General features: G+C 40.4%; 1 protein-coding gene across 1 annotated transcript in view; it reads right to left on the minus strand.

Moving 5' to 3' along the window:
* Positions 1-16,836, minus strand: part of macrod2 (mono-ADP ribosylhydrolase 2) — a gene marked incomplete at its 3' end in the record, with an annotated part of 378,266 nt that overhangs the window by 307,900 nt on the left and 53,530 nt on the right. The window lies entirely within an intron of this gene.

Here is a 16,836-nt window from a genome sequence, read left to right on the forward strand (position 1 = left end):
GCTGCTGTTGTTCTTTCGTGCAGTTAAGTCATGTGTGACTTATTCGATTGGCCAGAAAGAGAAATATCGCAGTGGAGTAGAAATTGGGCTACGCAGACGCTGGACTGTAGGGTTAGATGAACCTCCCTGGCACCAGGGCAACTGAAAACTAATAACAAGCCACCATATGGAGGGTGGTACAAGCAGACCTGTATCTGCAGAGGACACAGCAGAAATATATATACACAGCTCGGTGCTCAGCACAATTAATGATATAGCTGCAGCTCCTCCCATGAAAAACTATGCATGCAAAAGCAATAAAATCACACGTAAGCCCACTATTAAAATACAACATATTATCTAGATTATACTAGTTTTAAAGTATTTAGTTCAAATAAAAAAATGTACACACCCACAAGCTCTTAACACTGTGAAAGCTTTAATTACAGCTAAGGAAGCCACTAAAAGCTGCAGAAGTGATCTAAACCTTAAGTATACGGTAAGCCTGCCCCGTATGCTAAAAATATGACATTAACTGCAAATTAAAATAAACACACGGTTCAATTTTAGTACACTGAATAGTCACAGCTGTCATGCGTCTGCCGTCAATAGTTTTTTTTGTTCTTTGATCAGTCGCAGTTTTGTCACATTTGAATTAGGAATTTGAGGGTAAGACAGCTAAAACATTAAAAAATAATGTGCCTCCATCTGCCTTTAAAGCAACCAAGAATACGTTTTCTTATTTCTCTTATCGAGCACGACTCAAAATATTTAAGCAAGGATCTCGACTAGCTTCACAGCCATCAGCTTCTCACTGATAACTCGGGTGGCTCAAAAACTTTTTGAGAAATGGAAAATCACTCGTGCTTGAGCAGAGTGTCCAAATGTGGAGCACTTGCAAGAACCTCTCAAAACACTTCAGGTGTTATTTTTGAGCCGCTAAGACTATGAGCGCAGTGCATCGCAGTGCAAATCCTTAACTGATGCTCTTGGATTAAATAAATTAAATTAGTTTGTAGTGACTGAAGTGAGATGATCGCTTTGAAGCTGCAGGCCACTCTCACAAATTCACGCAGCTATGTGATAAATTACAGTTTATCTAAAAGGGGGATTGGGGGGGGGTTTCAGGCTATTGTTGTGGCTTTCACTGCAAATAATACATAACAGAGCTGCTTTGTGCATTTCGGCTGATCCAAGTATGAGACAAAATTGATGAACCAGACTGCTGACAACCCCGTGTGACCTCACTTATCACTCATGACCCCTGACTGATCTCTGCCTTTAAACAATTCCTTAATCACACTCAAGTGCTCGCTGAGGTCAGAGAACTCTCTGCTAAACAACACAAGGTGCCCCATACATTTGTCTCCTGTGTGACACACCCAAAGCTTAATTATGTTTGTCTTTTATGTAACCCAGCGATTAAAACTAATGGGGGCAGCTGCACTGTCTGCCCTAGGCTGCTGTTATTCCTATTGTAATGTACTGGTCAGGCAGCCGGTCACATTTGCATTCCTATAGATGCTCCCATCAAACCACCCCTGGATGACCTCACCGTTGCCTGTAGCTGTTTTTTCTCCATCGTCGCCATTATTAGGATCAAAAAAAGTACAGGCCGTGTAACCTTATGACTGATTAGAGGTCAGTGAGGTCAGGTCAGGCGCAGTTCAAAGATCTCGAGAGATGAAAAATCCAATATGTGTCAGTGTCCGCAAAACACAGCCAATCACGAGGAAGTGCGACAGGCAACCTGTCCACAGACATCCTGCTCAGGAAAGACACTCTGGAACTGATTACAGGACGTTTTTAGCAGGGATCCTAGAAATTATGGAAAAATATACTAAGGAAATAGATCAGATCTTTATCTAATGGCTTAAAAAAAGTTTTTTTTCTGAGATGCTTTATCATCTTGATAAGGCATGCTAGGCTGGGGCACCTTAATTAACTACAAAATGGGAGTAATTGATTGAATACAGGCAACATAAACCAACAGAAACCTGAATGTAATGAAATGATAAAAAATTAATATTCAGCCCAGGACTAAAAACCCTTTTGCATGTAAAGCACAGAAAAAGTAAAACTTGCGAAAAATAAAAAGGGGTGCTTGTGGTACCCCGTCCCTTGCTTCCTGTTCGATACACTTTGCACATCATACAGATCCATAATTTAATGGTTTCCTAATAGCGAGCTATGCTGAAACCAAACCAAGGCCTCAGGGTCTCCCCATAAATTTGAACTTGTGCCAGTGTGTAAAATTAGCATGTGCTATGTTTGCTCATTTGGTATGTGGATTAGAAGAACATGGAAAAAGGGAATATCAAGGACTTGCTTTTTAAATGTTATCCACGTGTACGATTCATACGCATAAATCAAATTTAGCTCTTACATCGTTCAAATGTTCCCCTTTTCCCAGCAATTGTAAAACTTTTTTCCATCATTTTCATTCCTGTGCACTCTCCAATGAACAAAACAAGGCCACAGTCTTAAAAGGGTTCAGTATGTTTTTTAAATTTTTCGAGCCATCTTCATCGCTCATTCATGATTGCATTTGTAAGCGAGAGGCTCACGTGAAGGCTTGCATGTGTGAGCACGTTCTTGTCTATATATGTTATTATGAATATTTTAGTAGTTTCTGTAGCGTTGCTTGTGCGCTCATGTGAACCAGTGCGCACTGTTCACACATGTAATTAAAACAGACTAACATGCAGGCAAAGCTAACCTAAAGTCATCAGCACCCTTCCTCGCGGCTCTCCCCGAGACTCTCACGTGACTGTGACGCTCTCAGTAACACACACGCACGCGCACAGACACACAATCTGGTCCAGCAGTAAAAGTGTCTGTGGTGTGAGATGTGTCAGTGTGAGTGATGCGGGGGTGTTGTCCTCTCCCCTCTGTCTCTGACCAGCTTCCCCCAGCCTTCAGGCCGGAACCCTCTCCATCTCTTCACATTACTCAGTGACCTGAAACCACAAGGCCAAAAAACTTAACCAGCTCCTCCGTCTTCTTAATGAATCCAATTTTTTGCCTGAGAGCACAAGGCGTGCACATATATCCATCGTAACTCTAAATTATCTGACATTAATACAAATTAACAAGAAGCACTGCCATCAAGATTGCGCCACCCCACAATAGCAGACAATGACACTGCTTTTATATCACTGTTTGAAGACGGCAACTTATTGTACAGCCAAAAATACAAAGTCAATAAACTCATTTAAAACAGGCTATAACCAAAACAAAAGCAGAGGGGCTGATTGGTGTTGATGCCATTACACTATAAATTATACACAATATGTTATGAAAATATCCATATAATTGACTCAGCTCTATGGCAGCCATTAATTCCTGTCCTCCATTAAGTGGTTTAAATGATCTTGTAAGTAGCCATACATCTCCTGCTGCCCTTTATGAGATCAACACCACGTCTCCCTTAGAACTTAATCGACCCTCGGTCTCATTTGTCCACAAAGTCTGATGCAGGGGAATAATTATTTCATTCTGAAAGGTTCTGAGAGTCCAGCTTGTCCATTTCACCCAGCAGGTCTGCAGCTCTGCAGTGGGAGGCAAAAGTTCCTCTTCGATTCATTCCCGTCTCTCATTCATGTTAAGCCAGCTTTGAATGTCAGTACAGTATTTGCATGCCAATGTGGCTCTGTCTGCAGCTCATTATTTTCAGATGTTGACAGCCTAATCGCATGCAAGTTTAGCCCACTTTACGAACCTAATGCTCGCTACAGCCAAGTCATACTGAATAGCAGGGCCAAGTTTGCATCTGCAGTGTTCGTCTGCAGCTGTCTTATTCACTTTGGCTTTCAGGAAGGGGAACGCAAGAAAGGCAGCGAACAAAAATAATGAGCTCATCCGCAGTGACAGGAAACATTTCAATGCTGACCATCAAACAGCGCTGCCTCCACCACATCTATTTAACATGGATGTAACAAGAAGGCCGACACATATCTATCTCATGCTTGCAGGCTTCAGTTCTCCCACACGTGTGCCCGAATTTGTTCTATTAAGATGACCTTCAGGCGAGAACTCAGTCCATCTCTCCAGAGAGGTCTAGCTTGCCCCGCATTCACCGAGACAGCAGCCCCTTCACACCTCAATGACAGCCAGCGCGCACAAATTTGCTAAAGGGTACCAGTGTTTTGGTATTTCTCCAAGAGGCGGGGAATTCAGCAGTGTCAGCACCTTTTAGGATTGTAAATACAGCTTGTCACAATTCATAGGGGGACCAGGAAGACAACACAGACACTTCAAGGTATCATTTCTTTACAGTCCTCGAGCAGAACAGCATGACTCACTGCGGCGCAGCAGTGGGCCAACATCCCTGACCTCGTGTAGGCCAAACACCACAAAGGGTTATTAACTTTACATGTGGACTTGGTCTCCTAGGGTTCAGAAAGTGTACAAACTTTCAGAGGCAGAATCGGTGGAGTTGACACTGAAGGGTTTAAGCATGAATGCAGCTAGCAGGCTATCTTCTACTTTCAGAAGTGTGGAAAAGTGACAGCGCTGTCATTCTGTAACTACACGAGTTGTGCACAGAACGCTGCAGTGGGCTGACAGACTGAAGTTAGAGAAATGCCCCCCACCGCAACACCCAAACACACGCACACACACACACTCACACACACACCGTCGAACACAGAGGAAAAAAGTTAAGTCGTGAAAAGTTTGGGGGAGAATGGCACAAACGGACAAGGGAGGGTGGTGGGATTAATTAAAAGCTGCTGTAACTGTGGTGCGCTGGTGACACGTAGCCACGCGATTACTGAGATCTCTGTGTGTGAGGAATCTGCTCCCACAACTCATTTCCTCCCTATTGAGGAGGGTAGAAGGAGGGGCCAAAAATGGGACCGTCTGTTGTACTAAACACAAAGGAGGAATCGTTTTTTATTTGGAAGAATTTAAAAATCCAACGCCCCCCCCCCCATCACAAAAAAAGTTGAGGAGAAAGGGAAAGGTGGCGAGGGGTGAGAGAGAGGAAGAATGAAGTGAAATTCTTATCTTAAATAAAAAGTCTGCCGAATCTATTTCAATCAAGTGATACACCCAGCTTGAAGGGAGGGGAGGTCAAAGGATGTAAGCCACTATAATCCCAAGCTTGCACTGCTTAAAACCTGCTCGAGTTAACAGGGTGGTGTGTGTGTCTATAGACACTGTGACACTCACGCAGCTTAAACTAACATCTGGCAAGCGTACTTTATCCAACTTTGGACTTTCTCTGCATGCTCGGTAATCCTTTTGTCGCATCTAATATGCCGACACAATTATCAAATCAAAAGATACAATAATTCCATAGCAATTTAACACAGCTCATAATCGTGTGCTGCAGCGATTAGACACTTTTTTTTAACATGTGACACGTTTTCCGCCCTTCTAACACTAAAAAAGTTATAGCTTTGGTTTTGGAAACAATTTATTAAAAGTTTATTAAAAGTTATTGTTTCTATGTTCTTGAACATTTAAATTGCCTTAGACAGCAATGCAATCACTGGCATCTGATGTTTAATGATAACAATTATTAATTACATTTAATTATACTATACTATAATATATAATTATATATTTCTTCTTCTTTTTTTTTAAACCTCTAATCATAACTATTTAAGACTAATACCAAAAGCACGCCCTCTCCTTTATAGGCTCTCCATAGACTGTGCTACTTTCCAGCATCAAAGAGAGCAGTGTATATCAGCTGTAGCCAGTTAATGTTAATGTCTTTACAGCTACACTGAAACTCTCCTCTGTTGGTTAATGCACTCTTTCCCAGTGGCCGGCTAAAAGATTGCTCATGAGTGAAAAGACACTTTCCTCTGTAAAGCCATTACAAATCTATGAGTGAACTTGTACTTGAACAGAGTGGAGGCTTTTCTCTGATGAGATGATCTGACAAACTTTACAACAGTGGAGGTCTTTCCCACCTCTAATATGCAGTTGTCACATTAGAAGAGAACAGAAAATGTATATGGATATACATTTTCAGCAATAATGTTTCTTTTTGCCATAATAGTCTTTTTATTTGTTCTCCGTGATCTGTGGCTCTTCACTGGAGTCATCAGCACTCTGTCGGGAGAATAACTTTGCGTGAGTGTGGGCGGAGCCTTAAAGCAGAAAGCCTGGGTGAGCAAAGATAACTCGTAACCAACGTTCAGATACCCATCAACTCTAAACGGGGATTTAGGTTTTGTCGAGTCAGCAAACACAAAGAAAGCTGGGCTATGTCAAACTTGCTTCGTCGAGCCGTCCTCTGATTTCTCAGCGACATCTGGTTGCTGTTAGCATATGTAAACGGACTGAAAGGGATTTTCAGCTTCTGCTGTGCTAGCTGTCAAATTGTCGAGTGTGGCTTAGACGAGAACGCGTAAGGAAATCTAAAAATGCACGATAAAACCTTAAATGTGTAGAAAGCTATACGAGCACAAGATCGTCATACAACTGAAGCTTGTTTGTTTGGTAATGTTTACAGTACTGAAAGAAAAAAGAAGGAAGGAAAGAAAGAAAACACAGGTGGAGCGAGCAGGCAGCTGACATCTGTTTCAGCACTTCTGCCTGCACTTTCGGAGGATCTTAATTGCAGATTCAGTGACTTAATTAGCAGCAAAGTTGAAAAGTAAAATAAAAATATCTTGGGAAATTTTGAAAGACATCCCACCTAAGCTGTGAGAAAGCGACGTACAGCAGTCGGGTTGAAGTGCTAAAGGTTACACCATAGCCACAGATGTCATTAACAAATATTCTTATTACAGGTGATAGCTACGGTGAAAACAGGATCCACTAGATGAAGAAGGCAGCAGTGGGGCTTATTAATTCACATTTCAGTGTTTCTGTTGAAGGCAAACAGATATGTAAAGTGGAAGTCTGACAGGAAAAAAATAGCCTATTTATTATGGACGCGATCTCAGTTTTGGGCAGCTGCATTATCTGCGAAAAATAATCACGCTGCCTAAATGATACGCACTTTCCTTTCACTTGTGGGACCGTTTCCTTTACCAACTAATAAACTAAAGATGGTGAGCAGCTCACAAATTAAAGGCTCTTCAGGAGTCAGATAAAAATTTTATGTAACCTGAAGCTTTAGGGCTACTAATTATTCATCTCCTTGCAGATATTTCATTTAAACAAAAAAACTGAAGCAGAAGAAGGAAAGTTTCCACTGCGAGAAAACACTGCTGGGAATGCTGGCAGCGCCATTCTTCATTTTCTAATTATGCTGGATTATTATTAGCTGGAGACACAACTGACAAAGAAGACATACACTGATGGAAACGAAGCACTAATGAAATCAGAAGATGCCAGGAAATGCACGCCGGGCAAATAACGTTATTATAAAGGGATACTGTACTGTATATGACACAGAGGCCAACAAGCAGCTTTAAGCTTTGCTGGAAAACAGAAGAAATACTGAAATAATGAAAAACTACTTTCCAATATGACTATGTTTAATTTGAGGCGGACATACTCGGTACACATACATCTGTCTACAACATATTGGCCGTGATACAGGCCAACAGCCAAATGTTCCCAGACTGGTGCTAATGACAACGGTGATGGCTTTTGTTTGGAGTCACCAGAAGATTTCAATGGTACCACGAGCTCGGTCATTAATCACTCAGTCGCCCGGTTGTGCATACATGACATGAGGGCAAGGTTACAAATGGAAGGGGGCTGGGCCCTGTAACATGGCTCTTGCCCCAGGAGCCCCAGTGGACTTGAATGAAGAGGTCCCATATATTCATAGTTACCAGGTCACTAATCAAATTATTGTGATAGGCAAGAAAAGCACAGAGGACAACAGAATTCATTTAGTTTCATCACCTCTATTGTCTCTCTGCCAGCACATCACCAGGGTATGGGATAAATAAGTAACCCCCCGCACCACCTCCCCTTTTCAACTCAATTTATTTGAATCCTTTCAGATGAATTGTGTGCCTTGCGAGAGAAGCATGAATTAAACACAACAATGAGAGGAGGCAATTTGGAAGTTCTGACATACATAGTTGTCATCTGATCAAAAAAAGGAAGGAAACTATGCAAATGCAAGTGAACAACATGAGCCAGATGGTCATAGTTTGGGGGCAAATTCACTTAGACATAAGTAATGTCTCACATTATAAACATACCCGCTGTATTTTAGGACAACACATGCGAGAAGGGATTGCTGAGGTGAAATCTGTCCATCAATCAACAGAGGTCATTTGTTATATGTCTCCTAAGGTACAACAACTTGGCAATATGTCAGACAGGACTGCGTGTGTGGGCACACACACTCATACATGTGCGTGCTGTTCACACACGCGGCACAATCCCAAAGGAATCCGGTTCCTTTGCTCTGTAGCATTTTAATTAATCCTGCGATGACAGAGCGGGTCTGGCAGGTTATGTATGTCTTGAGGCTCGGGTGAGAGGGTAGCGAGGAGAGAGAAACATGACAGTGGGGTTAATGCCAAACCCACCCAAAGGCAAAACATAGAAAGCAGCAGGTCCGCTCTTGGACAGGTGCTCCTTCTGGGGTCACTCGCCAACTCCCTAACCACACAAAGCCACCGTCTGTCACCACAAATCTGACCCCTATGGGCAGAAACAGAGAAACACATGGCCTCAGATGACTTTGGTAAATGTTAAGAAGAATATTTAATGAATGCAATAATAATACAATATTTACCTGTGATTGAGTCTCCTCCCTTACAGGCTAAGATATACCGAGTGGGAACTTGCAGATATATTGTCTGCTCATTTCCCCTGACTCCAGGTCTGGTCTTGAGGTGCAGTTAATTTAAGCATCTTTAATGTGAATTTGATAGAGCGTAGAAGATGTACTATCACCATTGGGTTCTTTGCATTGTGAAATTTGTCATTTCAATGACCATTAGAGATCACGTTTCACACAAAATGTGATTTGAATATAAATTCGATCATATATTCACCACATCTAAAGAAATCCTTGAGAAATGCAAATCTGGTCCAAAGATGATTAATTGAAACTCTTAGTGTGACTGCCATTGTTTCATGCCTTGGAGTGGGCCAGAGTGGGTGACTGCACGCATTGGTAGTGAAATTCAATATGGCCACCTTGTCCGGTGTGGAGTGAGAATACTAAATACGGTGAAGGTGAACAGCGGGAGCGTATCCTCATGAGAAATTTGTATTTCAGAGTCAAATGAGAATCGCTTTAATCAATCACTGCAATAAACGCAAAAGGTGTTGGGAAAATTAAACTGCACAGTTTGAAGGTACATACAGGCACATACGGTGCAAGGTCAATATAAATTCAACCAGCTGTGCTAAAGACCACGACATACATAAAAGCAATACTACTTTATGCTTTCCATGTCCATCAGAAGAATATTTAAAATTGATTGAATGCTTAATGAAAGCTTAAATACACTGAGCATCCAATTCTCAAGTATCCCTCCATCCCCCGAGCTGCAGTTCGCCTTCGTCTTTCAATCTTGCATTGAAATATAAGTGGGTCCCGTGCAATAACAGAAAGACACATCATTATTAGAGGTCTCAGGGCAACACTGTAAGAGCGTGGCAAGCAGAAGAACAAACTGATGAAATATTGACAGACACTCAACCAAGACAATGGGCCTCATTGGATGCCTGTCATTTAAAAGACAGCAATTAGCGGGGCTTTTTTAGCAGATCGCAGAGGCTGCTGAAAAAGAGCAAAGTTGCTCACTTAACCATTGTGAAGTGAGAGAAACATGAGGGAATGTCTGTGGCGAAGACGTCTTTTGTTCCTAGGCGCTGGTGTTTGAGTAGTTAATAGAGTTGGAGTGCTCCTTTTATACTACCAACATACAGTCAAGGTGGTATTAAAACCATTACAAGGATAGAGAAAAAAATAAATCAGAGATAAGATGATAAAAGAAAACAACTAATTAACAGAGCATCAACCAAAAAAGGAGGCTGTGTAAAATCAACTTAGTTACTCTGTGTCGATTGTTGAAGATCAAAACGTTTGGTGGAAAATCCCAAATGCAGTTGTCCTGCTGTTGTTGACATACCTATATTTGTGACTTTTGACTCAATAATGAATTGAGTTATGAGTCATTTGTACCATGTATTACCCACAAGGTATGCTAAACACCAAAAGACTGATTTTACGAGGTTTTGTGAGTGTAAGAAACAGGTGAACTCACCATTTTTACCATAGTTAAACCATTTTTACATATTAACTGAACAATTGCATCACTAATTTTCTTAGTATCACTTAAACTGTCTGAAAACTGTAAAAAAGCAAGGGCTTTTCAAATATTCCTTAAGAATAAAAGAAGGGGACGTGAAGAAGCCAGAAAAGGAAAAAGACGCTGCCTCCTCAGGAGCTTTGAAAGCTAGCAAGCAATCAGTGTGGATAGTTAAAGATGAGTCATCATCATTGCAAGAAATATTTTGCAGATAAAAGGCACTTGCAGGCAGTCCTTTTCAAAGAAATTACTTAGCAGGTGATTGAAAAGACCATCTGTCTATCTTCCTACCAAAACACATCAGCAGTTCCAACCTTATTGGCTGGTAGGTGCCTATGGGACACTGATTGGTCTCAACTACCCGCTGTTCAGTTAGTCGTTAAACACATAAAGCCTGGCAAGTATTCTGTTACAGATATCCCCCAAATGTGGCACAAATCCAACTGCCTTGTAAGGTAAGGTGTCAAAGACCTTACAACAATAGAGAGAAAGCCCCAACAATCGGATGACCCCCTACTAGCACGTCCTTGGTGACAGTGGGGAGAAAAATTCCCTTTTAAGAGGAAAACACATTCAGGAGAACCAGGCACCAGGAGTGGCAGCCATCTGAAAGTAGACAGGAAAAAAAGACACTGTGGAAAAGAGGCAGGGATTAATAATAACATAATTATTAAATGCAAAGCTAAACAGAGAGAGAGTGGAAAGAGGTGAGTGAAGAAGAAACCTCCAGCAGCCTTACTGCACCATAACTAAGCAAGGGTCACCTATGGGCTTTATAAAACCGGAAAGTTTTAAGCCTGATCGTAAAAGCAAAGAGGATGTCTGTCTCCTCAACCCAACTGGGAGCTGATTCCACAGAAGAGGGGCCTGAAATCTGAAGGCTCTCCCTCCCAGTCTACTTTTAAAAAACCTTGGAACCACAAGTCAAGCCAGCAGTCCGAAAGCTTAGACAAAGAATACTATGTGGGTATTGTTACTAATGAAGGTTTCTTTTTGACATAAACCTGTAAAACGAACACCTAGAAAGCATGAAGTAAACTGTGATATATTGAGAAAAGGAATGAATGGTAACAGACCAAATGTCCCCAATGATGGCCATTCTGGCCTTATCCCCCAGGCATGTACATTTCTAAATGTTAAGCTGGAAATACATTACACTTCACAGAGGTTCTTACCACGAGTTTCATGTTTTATACCTCTTTTAATCTTCTACTGTATGTTGTGACCTATTCAGGAAGCTGCTAAAACTCAAACTTCATCCACGAATGAACAGAGAATAAGCTCAGAGAGACAGGTGACCTTGCGTCTAAGCATGACATTGTGCTTTGTGAACGCTGTTACTCATTAGGCCCTCAGTGACTAATTCACAGCTCAATTTAATTTTAATAAAATGAATCGAAACCTACTGTTGCAGTATTGACCATTAAGTTAATACTATGGTGTTTGGAAATCTGTTATAGTGACACAAATGAGATCCCATCAGCTAATCTGCACTACGCGGTGGCCAGATGTTACCAGATAGCTGTTAGTCTCGGTGTGTTCTTGGCCGGACATTTGGTGGGGGGTGGCTACCCACAATAGCACAGTAGCATTAAGGCATAAAAGGCAGTTAGCTTGTGTTACCTATTCTGACGTAATTCTAGGGACTGTTCAAACCATGTGTTAAACAAAAACATCTGTTATGCTTAACCAAATTCACAACACCGTTAAACAAAGGCTGTTCACATGATAGTGATATTCTTCCACTTGTGGTTAAAACCGCTTAGTAGTGCACCAAAAATTCTTCTATGCAGGAAAACCCCGGTTGGTGAAATGGGTAGAGTAGAGGTTAACTCCCGTGTCAAAACGCTTTTGCATTTCAAAACAATGCAGTTTTAAAACTTGATGTAACAGATTCTTTTTAAAAAAAAAAAAAAAAGCAAAACACTGACTTTATGAGGAAGATTGATTTTGTGTCTGCTTGATACTGGTGGAAAATAACAATGAAAACCATCAACCCATATAAACTATTAATCCAAAAACTGCAACTCCAAGCAAACTGCAAAATGGAAACAGTTGTATTGCACCTTGGTTAAACTGATCATGTAAATACATCACATAAAACTGTGAAAAGGCCAAAGAGTAAACATTGCATTAGTCAGTAAATGCAGCAGGTTGAAATCACTAAATGAATTATCCATCAGGCCGTTGCATATTAGAGTACGTTCACTGTCTGCAGTAATTCTAAAATCTATTTTTATAGCAGCATTTAGTGTCCCCAACTGTTATGTCCATGAAATGTTGCATTAATAATGAAACTGAAGTAATAGGCATCAGTGTGCACGCTGATATTAAGGTTTGGGGTTTTTTGGATGTTTTTTTCTTCTACTTTTGGGTGCATGCTGAAAAACAATTGTGTTTTATACCAGTAAATAATACATGAGGTGTCTAGCTTTTCTGAAATCTGACCATTAGGATGTTATGTAAACAGAAAATAACAAAGGAGTAATGATTATATTCACAAAGAAATCAGTGCATTCAGTAGGCAGCCCACATTACATGTTTGCTGATGTTTTATGCAGATTTTATGAGCAGTTCTTTATATTTTCATAATTAATTTTTGTCCTATTATTATTTGACGGTCTTCAAAAAACCCGAGTGCGATGTCCAAATGCAAGCGTTAATGCGGCGATTGTGTTGAGATAATGTACTTGATGAGGCTATTTCACGGACTGGCTTCATTTTTAGCCGATGAGCTTCATTAGTCTCAGCCTCTAAACTGGCACTCAAACTGCATGGCTAAATGGTTATCAAGTGCTAAGAGCCTTGCCGGGACCTGTACCACACACAATAAACCTCTGATATTAATTAACATCAGTTGTTCATACATTTTATTGGCTGATGTTTTTTTAATAGACGCTTGGTACGACGGACAAATTCAAAAAGGTACACTTCACTGTAAGAGGTCAAAAAAGACAATTTAAAGTCAATTAGTCTGCGCCAGGCTGAAGGAGGAGATGGCAGTGCAGATGAGAGAAACAGTCAAGCCACGGGAGCTCTGGCTCAGACGGAAATCCAGACTATGGGGAGACCCTGTGTCTGCCAATGTGAGATAAGCATAGTGCACATACTATGGCGCGCTGCCTCGTACTGTTGCTTTAGAAAATGGAGTGGAGAGAAACGGTCGGGGTCAGGCCTGCTGCAGGATCAGTTTTACGAAAGCTCTGTTCCCGAAGAGGCCCTCTGATAATGCGTAGAACAGGCAACTTTTGTTCTTTATTTACATTCTTGTTGGATTGCCTGGGATAAATTATAGAGTCAATTTTGGTTTGCATAAGGGTTGATGAGGAGGTGGGCCAAAATGCAAGTGAAACCGCAAAAGCTTCAGTACCCCAGAAGTCAGTGATGTTTGTGAGCACGCTCTCCTGAAAGAGGCAAAGAACTCCCTGCCAACATGGAAAAGCCAGGGTGAGAGTACGCCTGGCCTCAGCGAGAGTATCGAGGCCAGCTGGCGGGAGGAGAAAAAAAAAGGATCAGAGGGAAGCTTTACAGGTGTTTGTTCTAACACTGTGTCTTCTTATGTGAGTGTACGGGAAATGCATGAATCCTGTATTTTTGGCGACGGTTGATACCTCCTTGCTAAAGCTGTTCTCACAAAAAGAAAAAAAAGACGAGATGGCAGCAGCTCCTCAAGATGAAATCTCTGGCACGTACACCTTGTCTTTAAAGTGCTCTTTGATTAGCTTAAAAATCCCATACATCATCTCTTCTAATTAAGTGTGTTTTACTGTTCTGATACAATATCCATAATGGTAAATCAAGTTCACACATACAAGTTCAACAAAAAGTTTTTGTTTGTATAAAAAAAATAATCTTTGTCAGTAAAGTGTAACACAAAAAAACTAAAAAATAATAATGTGACTGTAACCATCAGTGGAGTATGTGAATGAGCACAAACATTCAGCTAAATTTAAATATTTGGGGATTCTTGCAAATGGACATTTCCTTGCATTACAAAACGGAGAAACAAGTTGAAGTTTTGGGATTTTTTCTTTTTTAGAAACCATTATGTGTCAAGCTACATAAAAAAAGCAAAAATGTACCAAAAAAGGGGGGCATGCCCCTATCCTTTCAATTGTTATGCAGCTTTGTGTGCATGCAGAAAGTTTATGTCAGAGGGAGTTATTCTCTCCCACAGAAAGCAGCTCTTAAACCCCCCGAAACACCTCACTGCTCACAAAAGCATACCAAATGTTTTGTTGGCTGCGAGAGTGAGCGTAAAAGTTTACATGCATTCCCAGCATCTGAAGAACTAAAGACCTGGCGGTTGGCTTCAAGCGAGGGCTTTCTTGGGAAGTCTGACATTAGAGTCAAGCCAGTTGCATCATCTAGCTGTAAGCCTTCTTCTCGCTACAACTCTTATGACTAGTCAGGAGCCGGCATGAAGCCAAAATCTAACTTAGTTTCTCTACAGTCTGCATTAATGTAGCAGTGTCGTAAGCCATATCTCAACTTTACAACATGCAGACTTTTTGACATCAAGGGACAGAAGCAAACAGCTGGATACTTGCCACTGCATGATGTGCCATGAAAGGGTTCTATTCTGTGCGAGACATCTATTTCGACTCACTGAAAAGCTGTTGCCAGACATGCAGATTGCATCAGATTACAACCCATCGGTTGGTCGGCACTGCTGCTATTCAAATGACCAAACCAAAAATAGATAGATAGATAGATAGATAGATAGATAGATAGATAGATAGATAGATAGATAGATAGATAGATAGATAGATAGATAGATAGATAGATAGATAGATAGATAAGGCCAATTCCTTTTTTTCTTTTGTTGTCAAGTTGAACTGCTTGGCAATCAGCATGTTCTTGTACTAACTGTACAGCTTTATTGATGTTCTTATTCCAATATCAATGAAAGCAAGCTTTTTCTTTTGCTTTGACACAATCAGGTGTGTCATGGTTGTAACAACTGGTTGTTAAAAACCAGTCTGGTTTTTAACAACCAGTTGTTACAACCATTCCCAGAGGATTACTTTAATTTGTAATGGCTATGCCCCCAGTGCAGCAGAAAAGCTGTGTCTAGCCATGTTGCTAGGCTAATGCTAGCTACAGCTAGCTAGAGTTTTTTCATGTTCAGGCTGTGACCCAAGTTAATATATATGTGGTTCAACTTTTGCTACCAGCTGGCAGCTATCAGAGACCAATACCTATACTTAAATCTGACTTACCATAAGTAAGTAATAACATTTTATCTTGCTTCTGGCTAATCAGGGAAGGCTGGACAAAGGCCCTTAAAAAGACATGAGCTAAAGTGGAGTGTTTAAGACAGCGAGGGAAAAGAGGTCCTGCCACTATGTACAATAATTATACTTGCTTTAGGATTTTTAGGCATTAAAGCACAAAAACCTAAATATTAAACCAATATAAAGTATAAACGTGTAAATGATAATAACATGGGCTCTTCAAATCAATCACCCTCCTAATAAATATAAAAGCAGAGTGGTTGCTCAAATTGAACACTGAAAACTGTCTTTGTTCTGTTTCATCTCCAAGTCTGGGACAATTACAATGATTTGGCATGACTTCAGACAGTGTGGTGCAGTCAAATGAGCAGTTTAGACAGTGAGCCTTCATTAAAAATAATGACTGCAGCACAATTAATGTAGGTTATATACAGAACACGGAAGCTGCTGCACCTATCACGGCATCAAAAAAACATAAATATCACTAAAATGCTCCGTCTTTCCCCTTTGAGTCACTAAGTCGGCATAATAAATCAGCATAATTTAAAAGGCAATAATTTCTGTGGTTCCACTTCTTAAATTCTTAGCTGTAATGATTTGGTTTTGTTTTCCCTCAAGAGCTTTTTGCCATTAACAATCTCATGTAGGCAGCCAAAGTACTAAAGGGGAACATCTGGGGAGCAACTGTGCAACAGTACTAGTTTGAGAAATACATTTTTATATCATGACAGACATGGCATGTTTATATCTACAAGGAATATTAATTAATTTATGATGCCAGTAGTAATGAGCAGACTCTAATAATAAAGTAATTCATATTTTGATAAATGTAGTATATTTATATGGTGCTTTTCTACTCTAAATGACCATTTAAAGCACTTTAGGGTATACTTATTGTTTTAATCACACACAAACTTAAATCACATTATCTACCTTACAGCCAACACCAACCTGGAGCCGTCTTGCAGTGTTAACCACTGTACCAGCACACATATTTGAGTAAATCCAATGTATAGCTGTTGATATATTATTTGAGCTAATAAACATGATAGCTTTGAGGTTGTGTCATATTATTCTGGCATCAAAAGATGAATATGAGTACATGAAGCATGGCTTATTTAATGCTAAGCAAGGGAGCATGTCAAGAGCTAACTGCTATTTGAATTTTAATGAGTCAGCTAGAGGTTTCTAGCAATTTTAATTTTTTTATATCCAAACAATATGCAGAAAATCTGAGCCAATCACAGGTGTCCCAGTGCAGCAACACAGTGGGGTTAATTTGCATGTATTTTCTTTGAATTTTCTTTTTTTTTTTTTACAGTTCAACACAAAAAATGAAAGCTTAATGAATGTCATTACTATTAATCCTTCATTTTATAGCTTAGCATGTGGCATTTGCTTTTAGGGAGCTTTCAAACATATCA

Source organism: Haplochromis burtoni, unplaced genomic scaffold, assembly GCF_018398535.1.
Source record: "Haplochromis burtoni strain Fernald_Lab_line unplaced genomic scaffold, NCSU_Asbu1 Contig_207, whole genome shotgun sequence".
In the NCBI taxonomy this organism is placed as follows: Eukaryota; Metazoa; Chordata; class Actinopteri; order Cichliformes; family Cichlidae; genus Haplochromis; species Haplochromis burtoni.